This window comes from Phaseolus vulgaris, chromosome 1 (assembly GCF_000499845.2).
Source record: "Phaseolus vulgaris cultivar G19833 chromosome 1, P. vulgaris v2.0, whole genome shotgun sequence".
NCBI classification, from domain to species: domain Eukaryota; kingdom Viridiplantae; phylum Streptophyta; class Magnoliopsida; order Fabales; family Fabaceae; genus Phaseolus; species Phaseolus vulgaris.
The window spans coordinates 8,098,874-8,108,723 of NC_023759.2; positions in this window are offsets into that span (position 1 = coordinate 8,098,874).

The window sequence follows — 9,850 nt, forward strand, 5'->3', positions numbered from 1 at the left end:
AATAAGGACACTATATTATTACGTATCTAAGTAATTAATAAAGGACTTAATTAACTAAGTGACATCAAATCAATAACTCTGTTGAGTGAATTGAATCTTTTTAAAAACATTGATAAAATATTCTATTTTGAGAATAGATGTGGTAGGGTGCAATTCTCTCGATGGTTAAGTATAGAATGGAGTATGAAACATTAGAAATCGAGAAGATATGAAAGGAATTGAAACTCAAAATAAATAAATTAAAGAAGTATATTCCGAGATATTCTTGAAAAACTTAATTACATGAGGTATACTTGAAAAATTTAATTACATCGAAGATGAGTGTGTGCTCAAGATAAATTTAAATGAAAAAAATTCAAGAATTAACTATTAGATAAAGTAAATCGATAAGTGATTATAAAGATTTTGAATAATGAAAAATTGTGCAAGCTTTATTTTTTAAAACGTTAATTATTATTTTTTACATTATATATATGACGAAGTAGACACTACTTTGAAATTTAAGAGTACATTTGTCAAAACATTTGTTTTTGTTAAATACGTTAACATTATGATTATATATGGTGTTAGAAAAAAATCCATGAGACCCTATTTATTATTTATTTTGATTAAGTTCTATCAAAATAAAAAGCCCAAAGCATTATTAGTACCTTGTTGTCTTTACATTTGTCAGACACAAGCTTCTTTTCATATTATAGAAAACGTAAGCGTTTTGTCTGTCAAATGATATTACACATTGTTGTCTTTTCTTCATGTGATAAGCAAAAGTCTTAATGAGATGATACATAGCTGTTAAGCCAATATTATTATCAAATATTATATATACTCATATGTGTTTGCAAAGAATATTTTTACCTCTCAAGAACATCTCAAAAACTCATGTCAACATCAAAATATTTCTTGTAAGACACATCTAAAGCTTCTCCATGCCAAATCATCCCGACGCACCTTTTGTCAAGCCTAGAAGCACTATTTATTGTCTACGCTTTGTGACCTAGGTCCAACTATTCATGTCAGTATTTAGAACGTTGCTTGGCGAAAAGATAAGCATTTAATGTTGCATGAAGTGCATTTAATGCATCTATCTTTTTATGCAAGAAGAAGAAGGCATCTCTTAAGATCTCAAAGGTTAGAAAAAAAGAGAGCAATAACTTCTTTCTCCACTCGGTATTTAAAGGAATCCTTCAAGTTAAAGACAAAGAGATCGATAAAATATAAGTACACAAATGCTATCGAATTGATGGTAGAAAAGCTCCATGTGATCAAACTTCACAAATATCACTTTTCGTTTTCAAAATAGAAAATTAGTAGAGTGAGTAAAATTTACATACATCATAAGACATTTCCCCTCTCTAGCAAGCAACTCTTGTGATCATATCTTTACAAAAAATTTGTAAACAAGGAGTGATTGTGTTTCACAAAAATACTCAATGTCATAGATAGGAGTGACTACTTGCCAAACAATACTCTATATTAGTTAGGAGTGGCTACTTTTAAAACAATATTCATTGGGGCTTAGCTTGGAGTGGTTGAGGTCTAAATAATATTTGGTTTTTAGTCCAAAGTGGTTGCATTCCAAACAATACTCAAGATTTTTAGCCTGAAGTGGCTGAGTGTTCAAATAGTACTTAGGTTATTAGCTAGGAATGAATGTGTTCCAAATAATATGCAATTTATAACATGCAATAGTAGTTTGTGTTAAGACTAGATGGTTTATCAGTCTCATGACATTAAAGCCTAGATGTTTTAATAATAACAAATACTATAAGGTGTGTTATGTTTTATAATAAATCTCACTATGTGCAATATAAACAATATTAATAAAAGAAGATGACTAAGACTCACCAGACAATATTCCAGTGAAAATATTCCTTAAACAGTCTAGTAAAGACACATCAAACAGTTCAATCTTGGTCTCAGTATTGGACAATCACTAAAGTGATTGTATGATATATAGAGAACATTTAAAACAAAGAATGTTGTTCAATAAGATAGTTCAAATGTGAAGAGACCACTACAAGAAAAATCCATTTTACCTACCAACAAAAAGTGGGGCTATAAAAAAGAAGTCACTAGATAGAGTGAAGTCTACTTAAGTTGGACACAAAAATAAATGTCAAATATTATGTCTACAATGAAAACCTTTAATTCACACTAAAAATTATTATAATAATAATAATAAATTAACATCTAGAATGGGGACACAAAGTAGATGTAATGAAAAATTAAGTGACAAAATAATATTGAGTTTAGAATGAGGACACAAAGTGGATGCAAGTTAAAAATTATTAAAATAATAATAATAGTAATAATAATAATAATAATAAGTTAACGTCAAGAATGGGGACACAAAGTGAATGCAAGTTAATATTTTATTACATTTAGCATAGGTCTAACCGATATTAAGGTGGCGTGGGCGTTTATTGTCACCTTAGCCCACGTTAAGTTATTTAAAGAGAAAAAAAATAAAACATTAAAACATTTTTATCTCACATTTTCATTTTCTCACACTTTCAATCATTTATGTCTCACACATTTTCATTTTAATTATTGTTGGAGATCCCACATCGATTAAAGATTAGGACATTTCATAGTATATAAGTCGGTGCAAACATCACCTTATAAGCCAGTTTTATGAGGTTGAGTGATGGAAGAGGCCCCAACACCAATCCTTTGAGAGGCCACTAAAATGCTACATTGAGGCAACCACTAGAGTCATGGTCAAAGAGGGGTCAAGAGGACACATTTTTACATGTCATAGACCCTAGTGTGTCATAGTTTTTCTTACTTTTCTAGTCAAAGTAGCATAGTTTAAATATTTTTGTAAATGTGTTGAAACATGCAAAGTAGTACCTAAAATGCTAACCTAAGTTTAATTAGAGTTTCCTACTCCTAATTAAACTTAGGTCCAACCCACAATTAGCCTAAGTGGGGCATAAGGTTCTAGAACTCCTAGCACATGGAAGAATTCTAGAACCTACCTCACATGTGCTGAATTTTGGAGCCACCATCCCATGTGCTCCCATGTGCTCACATTTGCATGTAATTTGGCTAGCATTTCCTCTTCATTTACATTTGCATTTCTGGTCCTCCAAGGCTATTTAAGGAGGATCCTACCTCATGTTTTGATAAGATTAATTTGAGTATTGTTATGCTGCCAAACTTGAGCCATACATACTCCCTTTGCCTACAATCTCTCTAGATTTAGGTCATTGATCTTCAACCCATTCGCCTACCAAAGAGGGCTGGCCGAACCTCCCTCACATCCCTACTCTTCCTGCACCTACAAGGCCACCACACCTCCTAAGAGGGCCTTGTCCACCTCCAATCCGTCCAAGCTTCCGCCACCACTCAAAAACACAAAAGAGAAGAGCTCAATGTCATCATTGAGTTAGGCTTAAAGTCCACTTCTTAATATGGTTTAGGATTGTTTGTTGGGCTTATCATGTCACCCGCTATCGGACCACCCATAATATATAATCTCACGCATGACTTGGTAGCCTCAGTGTGAGGGGTATGTATTGGAGATCCCACATCGACTAGAGATTAAGACATTTCATAGTATATAAGTGAGTGTAAATCTCACCTTATAGACCGGTTTTATGAGGTTGAGTTAGGCTTTAAAGTCCACTTCTTAATAATTATTTAATTTATATCCATTTTAGTGTCCCCCAAACTAGGGGTGAGCATGGATTGGATTTTCCAAAATCCAATCTAGATCCAATCCAAATCCAAATAAATGGATTGGATTTAAAATCCATATCCACTTTAACTAGATCAAATATATTTGGATTTTTTTAAAATCCATTTAAAGTGGACTGAATCCAGAATAAATCCACTTTATTAATTATATTAAATCCATTTTGTCAATTACATTAAATTCATTTTGATATGGATAGAGACTAACTTGGCTCGAACTGGGACTAAGCCGACTCAACCTCGACGCAGACCAACTCGGCTCTACATCGGCCCCGACCCAGACGACATCGGCCTCGACCCGAACGACTATACATCAGCTCGGGCCCGAATGACTCGACATCGGCCTTGGCCCGAACGACTCGACATCGGCTAGGGCCCGTCGACATCGGCTCGGGCCTGTTCGGCTCGACATCAGCTTGAGCCCGCTCGGCTTGACATCGGCCCGGGCCCGCTCGCCTCAATATCAGTTGGGGCCCGATCGCCTCGACATCGACTGGGCCCGCTCGCTTCGACATCGATTTGGGTTCGCTCGGCTCGAGATCGGCCTGGGCCCAAACGACTCGACATCAGCCTGGGCCGAACGACTCGACATCGGCCCGGGCCCGCCAAACTAGACATCGGCTCGTGCCCGCTCGGCTCGACATCGGCCTGGGCCCGCTCGACTCGTCATCGGCTCGGGCCCGCTCGACTCGATATCGGCCGGGCCCGCGCGGCTCGACATCGGCACGAGCCCGCTCGGCTCGACATCGGCCCGGGCGCGCTCGGCTCGACATCGGCCCGGGCCCGCTCGGCTCGACATCGGTCTGGGCCCGCTCGGCTCGACATCGGCCCGGGCCCGCTCGGCTCGACATCGGCCCGGGCCCGCTCGACTCGACATCAGCTTGAGCCCGCTCGGCAAGACATCGGCCCGGGCCCGTTAGGCTCGACATCGGCTCGGGCCTGGTCGCATCAACATCTGCCCGGGCCCGTTAGGCTCGACATCGGCTCGGGCCCGTTCGACTCGACATCAGCTCGACATCAGCTTGAGCCCGCTCGCCTCGACATCGGGTTGGGGCCCGATCGTCTCGACATCGACCGGGCCCGCTCGCTTCGACATCGGCCAGGGCCCGCTCGGCTCGTCATCGGCCCGGGCACGCTCGGCTCGACCTCGGCTCGACCTCGGCTCGGGCCCGCTCGACTCGACATCGGATCGGGCCCGTTCGACTCGAAATCAGCTTGAGCCCGCTCGACTCGACATCGGATCGGGCCCGTTCGACTCGACATCAGCTTGAGCCCGCTCGACTCGACATCGGATCGGGCCCGTTCGACTCGACATCAGCTTGAGCCCGCTCGGCTCGACATCGGCCCGGGCCCACTCGACTCGAAATCGGCCCAGGCCCGCTCTACTCGACAACGGCTCAGGCCCGGTTGCATCGACATCTGCCCGGGCCCGTTCTGCTCGACATCGGCTCGGGCCCGTTCGACTCGACATCAACTTGAGCCCGCTCGCCTCGACATCGGGTTGGGGCCCGATCGTCTCGACATCGACCGTGCCCGCTCGCTTCGACATCGGCCCGGGCATGCTCGGCTCGTCATCAGTCCGGGCCCGCTCGGCTCGACATCGGCCCGAGCCCGCTCAACTCGACATCGGCCCAGGCTCGCTCGACTCGACAACGAACCAGGCCCGGTCGCATTGACATCTGCCCGGGCCCGCTCGACTCAACATCTGCCTGAGCCTTGTTTGCTTGACATCGGCCCGGGCCCGGTCGGCTCGACATCTGCCCGGGCCCGCTCACCTCAAAATCGGTTGGGTCCCGCTCGCCTCGAAATCGGCCCGGGCCCGCTTGCCTCGACATCGGTCCGGGCCCGACCGTCTCGACATTGACCAGACCCGCTCGCTTTGACATCGATTTGGATTCGCTCGGCTCAACACCAGCCCGAGCCTGAACAATTCAAAATCGGCCCGAGCCTACACGACTAGACCCACACAACTCGACATCGGCCTCGGCCCGCACGACTCAACATTGGCCCAAGCTCGAATGACTAGATATCGACCCTGGCCCCCTCGGCTCGACATCAGCTTGGACGCACTTGGCTCGTCATCAGTCCGGGCTCGCTCGGCTTGACATCGGCCCTGGCTCATTCGGCTCGACGTGGACTTGGGTCAACTTTGCTCAACCTGCGCCTGAATTGTCTTGGCTCAACCTGGATCGGGCCAAGTCAAAATCCAACCCAAAATACAATTTGGATAATCCAAAAATGTATCCAATCCATATCTAATCCATATCCAATTAAATGGATTGGATTTAAAATCCAAAAATATGGATTTGGATTTGAAATAAATCCATTTAAATGGATCAAAACTAATATGGATTTAGATAATTATGGATTGGATTTTGTAATTTGGGTTTTTTGCCCACCCTTGCCCCAAACCTACACTATAGTTAAATAATATATTTTTCTTTATGTAGGCTTAGCCAACACTACCTTGTAAATTTGTGTCCCATTGGAGGCGGTCGCTAGCTAATGCATAGCCACCAGATTAGCTTTCATTTCTATTGGGACACTAAGCCCACACTAGCCCCATGTAACCCCTCTATTTTTTTCTTTGTGTCGCTCTTTTGGGGACTCTACTATCACTATTTCTTGTAGTGGACGCATCAGACAGTCTCATTTGACTAGATCAAACGTTCTCACTAGAAGGTCTTGTCAGATAATCCTATTACTCATGGATACATCGAAATATCTTGTCAGACATCTCATAAGGCATAACAAGTTAGATGAACCCGAAGCATGTGAAAGCTCAAACTATAAAGTTCCTCTAAACACATCAAATGGTCACCGAAGCATGCACTTAACATATTTTGTAAGAATTGTAGGCCTAAAACAAGAGAGGGGTGAATTGTTTTTAAACATTTTTTGCAAACTTTGAAGGTGTGGAGAAAGCCAATGAAGAATCAAAGCCCTAAGGAATAAAAATGCCCAAGTTACAAAATTGTTTTAGTTGATTTCCATAAAATCAACCGGTTGTTTTTGCGATTCAACCGGTTGTTTTTATCAGTAGTTAATAAAAACAACTTTAAAACATATATAACAAAGATTAGGAAAAGAGAGAATCACACAGCCAAATTTATATTGGTTCACTCTTACACTAAGAGCTACATTCAGTCCCCAGAAATCACTGGGTATTCCACTACGTAATCAAACCTAGATTACAAAACACAAACACCAAAGAGGTGATCTTGAGCCCTTCAAGAACACTCACCCTCTTTGATACACAATTCACTTCAAGTCAAAACACCCTCTGACTGTAGACACCAGTACCTTAAGTTTTACAAATATTAAACAAATACAAGTAAGAAAAGGAAGGATCACACCTGATAAAAAAGGATTACAGCAGTTCCCTATTCCACTCTTAAACAAAGCAAAACCTTAAGCAATCTTGAAAAACTTTAATCTTTTTGGTAACCTAATATATCTTCTTCTCAGAGATGTAAACACCAATTATATAGTCTCAAAAATAGTTGTTTAAGACTTTTAATCAAAGGCCAAAATAATTTAGAATCATGGAAAACAGATTTACCAGACTTAACAAATTATGTTGAGATTTTTCAAAAAACAATCAATTGAAAACTCGATTCAACCGATTGAATTGGCCTTGACGGTTAGGTCATCCAATTTCAACCTTTTCAAATCCTTTTCAAAACTACTAAGTGTAAAACAACCGATTGAAACGATAAATCAACATGTTGTTTTTCACTACTTTGAAAAACACTTTTCTTTTGAAAGAACTTGATTGATCCAATTTTGGATTAAGCTAAGAGTGGATTGACAAATTCTAATCTACCTATAACCCATGCCCACAAGTAGCAACCCAACCTTCAAGTAATCTTCATGGATTTAAAGACATCAAAGCTTTAAGTTCAATAACTATCACTTTGTCTTATAGTCATCAGGAAGTTTGTTGTATTAGAGAGTGTCTATACTCAACCTCTACATTCAAAGAATATTTTATGAAACTGCTTATATGTTTTCAAATCTTATTTTACATTCTTAAATCTTAGAAAATACATTTTTCAAATAAGATTAATGATTAAAATGATTTTGGAAAGTTTTTTATCAGTGGTGGAGTTGTGAAGTTGGGATGTTAAGAGTTAAACCATTTAGTAGCATTATTTTTAGGAGCAGCTTTCAGGTATAAAACTAATTTTATGCTGCAAATGGTGAAAGTATTGCTGCTTAATGGCAACCTAGGTAGTTCTTAACGTTGAAGGCTTTGCTGCCTCACTAATTCTTAATTGGAACAAGAGTCAAAATAACATATGTGCGCTGAAGTTGGTGCATGGGAGGTGTTGTTTGTGGTTGCAGACCGTCTTTGTCTGGTTTTCATCATTGTTATGCTTATCTTGTGTGCAGGATTGTGCTGGTTTTGGGTGATATAGACCGGTCTCATTTCTTGAGAAAGACTATCAAGACTATGCTGAACTTTGCTTCAAAGAATTTGGTGATAGGGTGAAGTATTGGGTTACATTGAACGAACCATGGAGTTACAGCCTATTTGGCTATGCAAATGGACGAATGGCACTAGGTCGTTGTTCTGCTTGGATGAATTCAAATTACACTGGTGGTGATTCTGCAATAGAGCCATATTTGGTTAGTCATCACCAACTTCTTGCTCATGCAACAGTTTTTGGTGTCTACAAGACCAAGTATCAGGCCTCTCAGAAAGGTTTACGTGAAACTGAATATTGGGTGGGGAACTAGCTGAGGTGCTGAATCTAAAGTTGAGTTTTGGTGCATTATTGGTGCAAGCGTGTGGAGTTGTTGGAGTCATAGGTACCATGGTTGCCTTAGTTGTTGTGCTGCTTAATCTGTGAAAAATCCTCAGATGAAACCATGTGGAGCCTAGGCTCTGGTGTAGGCAGCAATCAAATGTGCAGGGCAGGTTGAACTTTCTTACTTTGCAGACAAATAGACGAGCAACTGGAGTGCTTGAATCTTATTGGTGCAGATTTGGTGTTGCCTTGTGAGAAGCATGCAGACCATAACAGGACCAACAAATGGTGATCGAGCTTCCATGAGGCCCTCCTGTTGTATCAAGTCCAAAGCCAATTCATAAGTGATATATTGGACAAACCATGTTTCTATGTACACAAGTCATGACATGAAGTATGAAGAATTAAGAAAGTGAAGGGTGTTGTGATTCAAGGTAGTGAAGTGGTCATGGAAGTAGATTGGTAGCAGAGGTCGGGTGTCACTTTGGCAATAAAAATGGTGTAGTTGTTGTGGTTAGTCTTGAAATGATGTAATGGGAAGGGAGGGTGTATTTAACACCTATCCATTAGCTTGTTAATTTTCCAGCAGCTAGCTAGCCATCATGTTTTCTTTTTTGCTAGTTTTTATACAGAACCAGATTTTTGGGGTTGGGCTCTTGAAATAGTTTAAGAGTCTTGACTTTAGTGGTGTGTCACTTAGCTTTGCTTTGCTATGTGGATTGCTTAAATTAGGAGTGACTTTTGTATAAGGATTGGAACACCCCTAAAGTATCTCTTTTTATTCTATTAATTCTTTGTTGATAAGAAAAAACAATATGTAGAAAAACCTCTCTAATGAAATTACTAAGCTCTAAACAACCAAAAAAGTCTCGTGTGGTGAAAACTAGGAACTGAAATATGACCTTGAGATAAAAAAAACACATACCTTGAAAAGGTTAAGAAGGAAATGCTCTTGGTTAGAGAAAGTCAGGGTAGGAAACATTTATAAGTTGATAATAGCCAGATGATAGACGGTCTGCTATCAGAAAATAATGCTTTTAGAAAATTTTGTTTCATGAATCTTCTATTAGACTGCCAGTAGGAACATCATCCAATGGAGTCCTTAGTAAGGATCAATGGAAGAAAGCCAACAAAAGAGGACCCAAACAAATATGCGTACCTAAAAAAAGATAATTTTTCTTGTACATGTGCTTAATCCAACAAAGAAGACATCTATCATAGTACCTACATATCTTAGTGACTGCTCATGGCATATGATGGGAGAAAAACATATACTCCAAAAACTCTAGAAAAAGAAAGGAAGAAAGGTAATTTTTGGAAGAGACTCTAGAAAAAGAAAGGAAAAAAAGTAATTTTTGGAAGAGACCAACATGAGAGACTCATTGGTGGTTGATTAA